Source organism: Pteronotus mesoamericanus, unplaced genomic scaffold, assembly GCF_021234165.1.
Source record: "Pteronotus mesoamericanus isolate MK-2021 breed Mesoamerican mustached bat unplaced genomic scaffold, CSHL_Meso_final contig_256, whole genome shotgun sequence".
Lineage (NCBI taxonomy): Eukaryota > Metazoa > Chordata > Mammalia > Chiroptera > Mormoopidae > Pteronotus > Pteronotus mesoamericanus.
In genome coordinates this window covers 2,370,201-2,379,497 of record NW_026555108.1, presented here as the reverse complement: position 1 = coordinate 2,379,497, position 9,297 = coordinate 2,370,201, and the positions used below count along the sequence as shown (strand labels likewise).

The 9,297-nt window shown below is 35.9% G+C and overlaps 1 pseudogene; it reads right to left on the bottom strand.

The window, feature by feature from the left end:
• Window positions 1-6,377: 6,377 nt before the first annotated feature.
• On the bottom strand, window positions 6,378-7,242 carry LOC129071064 (voltage-dependent anion-selective channel protein 3-like; annotated as a pseudogene).
• Between the last annotated feature and the right edge of the window lie 2,055 nt (window positions 7,243-9,297).

Below are 9,297 nucleotides of genomic sequence, written 5' to 3'. Positions count from 1 at the left end.
CAATAATAAAATTGAATAATATGGTCAACTTTCTAAAGGTTTGCTTAGTTCTGATATTCTAGGATTTAATCTTATATTTTTTTGGTTAAAAATAACTTGTCAGTATGCCTATCTCCTCATAAGTTTTTAATGTCTCTTCTACCTTAAATCCATTTTACTGTTAGACTTAAAACAAAACTTTTAATGAAAAAATCCAGGGGTTGGCAGACTTTCTGTAAGGGGCTCAGTTATAAATATTTTCAGCTTTGTGGGCTGGTCAGTCTTTGTTTCAACTACTCCACTCTGCCAATGTAGCTCAAAAGCAGCCAGAGACAATATGTAAAGAAATGAGTGTGGTTGTCTTCCAATGAAACTTTATGTATAAAAAGAAGTGATGTAATTTGCTGAAACAGTTGATAATCAAATCCAAAAATATAAAAGTTAGCAAAATGTTCAATATTTATAAATACCACCAATATCCTTGAGTTTTTAACATTTAAAATAGACAATATTCTGAATGTCTAAAACTGTGTGCTATCAAAATGCAAATGTAACATCATATTGCCAGGGCCCTATTCTCTCCTGGAAAAAAATATAGAGCACAATAATTTAATTCATGCTGGAAAATAATTCCATTAGCACAGATTTACTTTCAAAAACATAATAAAATGTTGACTTGGAAGTGATCTCAGTCCATATCTTTTGAAATGTTCAACTTTTCTTATTTAGGCTGCAAGTACTTCTAAAAGGTGTATTTGGTGCTTATATAAAACTTATACAAGAAATCACTATATTTCTGTTAAGCACATCATTTTCAGCCAGGCACAGTTTGATGTGAATTATCTTGAAAGACCAGTAAGTGGCATGACTGTGGACAATAAAATGTGGAATATATAAGTACCTTTGAAAACCAATGACTCTTAAAGAGCTGGTATATCTCTCACTTATCTTGCAAACTCAAGTAATGTTGATGTCTTGCACAAAGTGATATATTAAAGCACATGACTGACTGCCATGGGTATTTAAATGGCGCATATATATGTGTATAGAGAGAATAAATATATTTATATTTCTTTATAGTTTCCTTCTGAAAATTGAATTTGAATGAACTTCTATACTTTCCTGTTTTCATATATCCTTACTCTGTCACATGCCACTAACCTCTAAATGGAATGCTCTACTTCTTCCCTTGTTCTTTTTAGTTTTCCTTGACATTTTACTAAATTATATTGTTCTTTTTTTTTTTGAGGGAAGAATATTTTATTTTATTTCACTTGGTTTAATAATACCAGCAAATAACAACCCTGAAAAAAGCAATCAAATGTAAAACCTTATAGGTTTTGATGTTTTGTTTTGTTTTTTTGATATTTTGTATCACTTTAATATATTTGTATGGTTTTTTTTATTTTTTCAAATACATTTGTCTCTGCCTACCCCCCACCACTTTCCCTTGCCCCCTCTCTCCTTTCTTCCCTCAGCTCTTCCCATTTGGTTTTTTCCATGAGTCCTTGCTATATGTTCCTTGACTTTCCCCTTCCCTTCCTTTTCCCCGCCCCCCCTCTTTCCCTCTTGTCTGTGTTGATTTCTTTTCCTTTCAGTGTTGCTGGTCTTATTTTCCTTGCATCTTTGTATTGTTGGTTAGGTTCCATTTATAGGTGAGATCAGCTGGTATTTGTCTTTCGCTCCATGGCTTATTTTGCTTAGCATAATGCTCTCCAGTTCCATCCATGCTGTTCCTTTCAAATTCAGAGAAATACAAATTTATTAAATTAGAGTATTCTCAAGAGGAATGTAAGTATTCCATTATATTTCAGTAGGCACATTTATGGGACTTCCCATAAAATCTTTAATTTTTATAAATCAAAGAACCAAGTAATAAAATACCTTATTTTCCATAAAGTAGGATATACGCACCTATTTCATCATTGGTAAGCTCATTTCATCTTTCCTGAAGACATCAATAATCTATCAGAGTTGTTTGTGGTACACTAAGGTTTCTCAATGCCAGCATGTGAAGCTTATGCAATAAGGTAACAGATGAAATGTTCAGACTGTTATAGTCTTAGGTATAAAAGTAAAAAAAAAAAAAAAACATGAATTTACAACACAAACAACATGGGGATAATTTTTCAAATTACATAATGATCTCACTGTGTAAAAATAAAAACTACAACAGCAAAGTAGAAATAGATTTCCTTTAGATTGCAGATACTCTGGCTTAATTAAAGAGGAGTTTAATTTTTAAAATTTCAACTTGTATATAACTTCGTAAAAAAAACTTCGATTCAGTGAGGTCAGTAGACATGTAAGACATCATCATTAATACCAAACATGTTTGAAACCCTTGGTACTGTCCTAGATTCCATAAAATTTGTTACTGTGACAGTGTCCATTCAGTAAGGATAATAAATCAAACTAAACTTAATAATTGGTGTTCATTATTCATAACATACCAATAATTAAATTTTGATTTCTTTTCAAATTTACATAGTGATTTCTTGTATAGTCCGTTTTAACTATAATATGAAGTACAATGTAATAGATGAGAAGAGTGGAGTTTGGAGAAATCAACTCAGTTACACAATAAGGAAGGTTTTCTAAGTACAAGTTTAGTATTACTTATGATAAACATAGTGATGGAATAATAAGCTATGTAAAAACATTTATTTTAAATATATTAATATAATATTTGATAAATAAAAATATAAATTAAAAAAAGAAAATATTCTGAATGTATAGTTTATAGACAATTCCACATTTTAATAAAGTTCTCTGCTGACAAAATTCCCCCACAGCCATGAGGTGTAATTTATAGTATAGTTTGTACACCCATACCTGGTTTTATCTGGTGTGTCACAATCCTTTTGCTATTGCAGTTTTGGCTTATGTAAGTTACACAGAATGCCAAGTGTAAGTAGAAGAAAAAATCATTTTTAAAAAGCTCTTGATAGTTTGTGGTGTCCATTCAGGCAAATTTGAAAAACTATACTTTATAATTCCTGGTGAAAGGTTCACCTGAGCCAACCTGAGAAGTGACTTGTGAACTTATCCTCAAATTAGTTAAAATAGGATTATCAATGCATTTCAGTCTGTATGTATCACAAAAGTTTCTTGCCACTTTGGCTATAAGAGAAAGAGTTTCTATGTGGTTTGACAGAAGTGGTTTGGATGGTAAAATACTTGAATTTCTGTCACATTTCAAGGGTTTACAGAGATATCAGGCCAGACATTTGCAATAAGGATTAGCCTGAATTCCTGAATTCTAGTGACACTGTTTTTACATAGTTTCATATGTGTTTGTCTTTTTCCCTTTAACTGGCTATAGAAACTTTGAAGGCAAAGATTGTATCTAATGCTTCTTTGATCCTTAATATATTAATTAGCATGGTGTGAAGCACATAGTGGGTGTTCAATATTTATTTTGGAGTTTATTAAACACCCAAACTATTCCAGTGCCTGACCCATAACTCGGGAAGTTTAGAGAGGCAATAGTTAGATAAGAGCAAAGACACTAAAGCCAGACAGTCTGTGTTTTAATCCTGTCTCAATCATTTCTTCGCTGTGTATAACTTACACGAGATAACCTCTCTTGCGCCCAAGTTTTCATATCTTTAAAAGGGGTACAATAGTAGTATTTGCCTCATAGCGTTCTTGCATGAAATAAATAAGTTGATATACGTGAAGTCCATAGAATGGTATCTAGAACATAGTAGATGTTATATGTGTTAGTTATTATCATTAGTATTTGTTGCATAAATAAAGAATGGATAAATGAAGTTTCTACTACTTATGGACTGGAAAACAATTCTATAGAAATTTATTATGTGATGGACTTAAATGTTACTCTAATCCACTTAACACTTAAATTCATCAGTGAGAAAGATCCTTGGATCATTCAAGACTGACTTATGTTTCCATAACCCAGACTGTGGCCTGTTGAGAAATAGCAGATAAAATGAGGGGAAAATGAAAGTGTGTGTGTCTGCGCGCGTGCGTGTAGTTCTTGGAACCCAGGCATCAGCAGTTCAACTGTTGAAAATGTGTTCTGTGAATACCTATGGCTGGAGACTAAAAGTTGGTCTTCCTATATGCTAAAAAGACAGGAGACTTCCCAGTTGCTCAACAGATATTCTGTTCACTCAGGAAAAACACTAATTCTTGAAAGTAGTATAATTTTTATCATTTGAAGGATAGGTGCATGTGTTTTCTCTCTCCTTTTTCTTAATGGATTTTTAAATGGCTATTTTTATATCTGCCAGAGGGACAGTGTGGTTTAATGGAAAGACCATGGGTTCTAGATTTGGGTTTGAATCCCAGAGCTATCACTTATTGTCAGTTACCAGGAAGTCCTTGTGCTTTTTAAAATTTTATTGTTGTTCAGTTACAGTTATCAACATTTTCCCTGTGTCACTCTCCCCTACCCCATCCAACTCTCACTCCCAAAGACAATGCCCTCTCCATTGTCTTTTTCCATGGGTCATTTGTACATGTTCCCCTTTCTTCACCCATTATCCCTGTCCCTCCTCCCCTCTGGTCACTATCAATTTGTACTTTATTTCCATGTCTCTGGTTCTTATTTTGCTAATTCGTTTGTTTTGTTGATTAGGTTCCATTTATAGGTGAGATCACATAGTATTTGTCTTTCACCGACTGGCTTGTTTCACTTAGCATAATACTCTCCAGTTATATCCATGCCATCGAGAAGGTTAGGAGCTCCTTCTTTCTTTCTGCTGCATAGTATTCTATTGCGTAACTGTACCACAATGTTTTGATCCACTCATTTATTGATGGGCACTGAGACTGTTTCCAGCACTTAGCTATTGTAAATAATACTGCTATGAACATTGGGATGCATGAGTTTAACTCCTCATATTACAGAAGAAGGAAATGGGGCCCAGAACATAGAATTTTGAAGGTAAATACAGCTCGTTGGTGGGATTGCTGAGACTTGGATGTAGGTGTTCTGACTCCAGTATAATGTCTTTTGTGTTATATCAGGTTAGTTTATAGCAATTTCACTGTAAAATCATGTTTTCTGGTTTCCATATCAAAGTTATCTTTCCTGCATTGCATTACACCTATTATGAGCAGGGTCAGCTTGATAGCAAGATAAAATAGACAGCTGTCCATGAGTGCTTTTAGATAGTTAATTTGTTCCTTTGCCTCTGCCCTCCCTTAGGTTAATATAGTTCTCAAATTACCAAAATTGGTGCTTCGTTTAAAAAAAATCTTGTAATAGTATGACGTCCTCTGTTGAAAGTCAGGATACATGAGATAATTTTATTTCAGTCATTAAAATTTAGGCAGTAAAGGGATTAGTCAAAGAACATATAGGAAGGACCCATGAACATGGACAACGGTGTGAGGATTGACTATGAAAGTGGAGGGCAGGCTAGGTGGAGGGGGGTGAAGTGGGAAAAATTGAGACAACTGTAGTAGCATAAACAATAAAATCTACAAAAAACAAGGATAAAAGACATAAAACATAGATAAACCCCTAGGCAGTTCTATGGGTTTTCCTTTATGTGTATGTGTAAGGGTGAAGTGGGGCAAGGGTGAATAATTTACAAACACCTCAAAAAGAACACCCTAGATCTTATTTGAATGAAGTCTTTGAATCTTCTTGCAAAGACACAGGAGAAGATGTTTGAAAACATGGAAAAATCCTGGAAAGTTGTTATTAAAATTTTGGGAAAAAATCACAGCAAGAGGTTACCCTCAAGGTCTCAGGCAATGGGTTTTTAATTTTTTTAAATAGAATTGTAAATGAAATTGTTTTCTTAATTTTATTTTTAGATTGTTCATTGCACTGGACAGAAATACAATTGATTGTTTCATATTGATCTTACATCTTGAAACCTTGCTGAAATTATTTAATATTCCTAACAGGGTTTTTTTTTTTTGTATATTCTTTAGAAATTTCAACATACAAAATCATGTCACTTGTGATTAGAGATTGTTTTACACATTTATTTTCAATTTTTTTTTACTTTCAAATGTGATGGGTTTATTTTATTTTGCTCTGATGCTAAACCAAAGACTCCACCACAGCACAGAGATCAATATATTAAAAGGTCACAAAAAAGTAGTGTGGGATATGCAGGACATGATGTATAAACTGGAGGATGGGGTTATTTTCTTTATAACTATGACACTACATTGTCGCTGAGGATCACATTTAAAATAATACTGTGGAACTGAACTGAAATGTGGCACAAATATGATAACTCCCAGGCATGCCTTCCAGCACCTCCCTTAGGATGGACTTGAGATCTATAGACTTCAGTGTGCAGGAGGATTACAATTCTTTGGAAGAGTAAAAAGTTCACACTTTTTAAATTTCAGAGAAGAATTTTAAGGCCAAAACATTGTGGGTTCAATTCTCTTCATCTCCAGGGAGAAATCTGATGGTTTATTCAAAACCTCATTAAGCTTCTAGTTCAAATCCCAACCCAACCTTGTGACCTCCTGCATTGAAGTTCTTTCCAGGAGTCAGTTTGACTCTTGGTTGAAGAGGATGCGTATAACCCAGTGCAATCAGGCTGGCATTATTTACTTTAGCAGAGAGAGAGGTTCTCCAATGCAACTTGTATTTAGCAGCGATGCCAAAGCAGGTATTGTTACTGCCAGCTGTCTAAGCAAGGTTTATTGATGTTTCAATCTTCTTATTAACCTTCTGGTAGATAGACCCTCCAAATTCAGTGCCGTCATTCACACAAGTGGGCAGCCAGAAGTCCACAGCCTTATAACCCAGAGAGAAATTATTCTGTGACAGTTTAGAGTTCAATGTGTCAAAATTCATCTGATAGCCAGCAAGCCAACCTTCAAAGGCTAACACAGCCCAGCCATAGATTGTTGGGACAGAAAAATCTGTATCAACATTACTGCCAAGACTGAAACAATCCCCTTTTTAGGAAGCCTTCAATTTCCCAATCTTCTTTCCTGTGTTCAGTACAAATATGGTATCAAGAGTAAGTTTCAACCCTTCGGCCAACTTATTCTCCCAAGATATTTCTGTTCCAGGAGTATTGTCTATGTTCCATTTTTGGGTGAAGGTAAGTCCACAGTTACAGGCCTCGTATTTGGTCTCTAGGTTGCCTGAAGCTTTCCCTGTATCAGTATAAGCATGACCAGAAGTAGAAATCTCCACTCCATTACATGACTTGGTTTTCAGGTCTATTTGACCATGCCAAACCCATATCCTTTGTTGGAGAAATCCTTGGCAGCCTTTCCTAGGTCACAGTAAGTTGGTGCGTTACACATATCTTCACCCAGAGAGCAGGTATTCTGCTAGGGCAATGCTGAAGGTCTTCTTCAACCAATGCCGTCAGCACCTGCATGGTCTTACTCCCCCAAGGACGCCCATGCGCCCCTGCCTCCCTCCCCATTTCTTTACAATCTTGATGGCTTTAAAAAATTGCTTTGCCTGATTGCTAGAATCTTCAGTATATTGTTGAATAGAAGTTACTTAAAGTGGACATTGTTGTCTTTCCCCTAATGATAGAGGGGGAAGCTTGAAGTCTTTCTTCATTAAAAGTAACATTAACTAGGCCCTGGTTGGTTTAGCTCAGTGGATTGAATGCCAGCCTCTGAACCAAAGGGTCGTTGGTTGGATTCCCAGTCAGGGCACATGCCTGGGTTGCGGGCCAGGTCCGCAGTAGGGGGTATGCGAGAGGCAACCATACATTTATGTTTCTCTCCCTTTCTTTCTCTTTCCCTTCCCTTCTGTATAAAAATAAATGAATAAACGAGTAAGATTAATTATATTTATCTTTCATTGACTTGCTCATTTAACTTAGCATAATAGTCTTCAATTCCATCCATGCTGTCGCATAAAGTAAGAATTCTTCCTTTTATTACTGCTGCATAGTATTCCATTGTGTATATGTACCACAGCTTTTTGATCCACTCATTTACTGATGGGCACTTAGGCTGTTTCCAAATCTTGTCTATTGTAAATAATGCTGTTATGAACATAGGAGTGTGTACATTTTTTAGAATTGGTGTTTCATGATTCTTTGGCTATATTCCCAGAAGTGGAACTGCTGGGTCAAAAGGCAGTTCCATTTTTAGTGTTTTGATGAAATTCCATACTGTTTTCCAAGTGGCTGCACCAGCCTGCATTCCCACCAACAGATCACTAGGGCTCCCTTTTCTCCACAGCCTCGCCAGCACTTATGTTTGTTGATTTATTAATGATATTGATTTTGGCAGGTGTGAGGTGGTATGTCATTCTGGTTTTAATTGTTTTTCTTGGATGGCTAGTGACATTGAGCATCTTTTCATATGTCTATGGGCCATCTTAATACCATATAATCTCACTTATAACTGGAATCTAATAAACAAATAAACTCAGGAGGGAAATAGAATCAGAGGCACAGAGACAGAGCAGACTGATAGCTGTTGCAGGAGAGGTAGAGACTGGTTGAAAGAAGGTGAAAGTATAAGACAAAGAACATATATGCATGATGCAAGGACATGGACCACAGTGTGGGGATGGACTATGGAAATAGGGGGTGGGCTGTGAGAAGGGAGGAAAGGGGGAAAATTGGGACAAATGTAAGAGCATAAACAGTAAAAAATGTTTAACTTTCAAAAATGAAAAGGGGACCAATCATATGGGAACACATATATGCCAATGATACTTTGGACAAGGGTTTGATCTCCAAAATATATAAAGAACTCACACAACTCTACACCAAGAAGACAAACAATCCAATTAAAAAATGGGCATAGGACCTGAGCAGACAGTTCTCCAAGGAGGACATGCAGAGGGCCCAGAGGCAAATGAAAGGATGCTCAGCACCACTAGCCATGAGAGAGATGCAAATTAAAACTACAATGAGATACCACTTCACACCAGTCAGAATGGCCATCATTCAAGAAACAACAAACAAGAAGTGCTGGTGAAGTAGTGGCTCAAAGGGAACACTAGTACACTGTGGGTGGGAATGCAGACTGGTGCAGCCACTGTGGAAAACAGTATGCAATTTTCTCGAAAAACTAAAAATGGAACTGCCTTTTGAGCCAGCGATTCCACTGCTGGGATTACACCCTAAGAATCGTGAAACACCAATTCAAAAGAACCTCTGCACTCCAATGTTCATAGCAGCACAATTTACAACAGCCAAGTGCTGAAAACAGCCTCAGTGCCCATCAGTTAATGAGTGGATTAAAAAACTATGATACATTTACACAATGGAATACTATGAAGCAGAAATAATGAAGGAAATCCTACCCTTCACAATAGCATGGATGGAATTGGAGACAATTATGTTAAGTGAAATAAGTCAGATGGTAGAAGACAAATACCATATG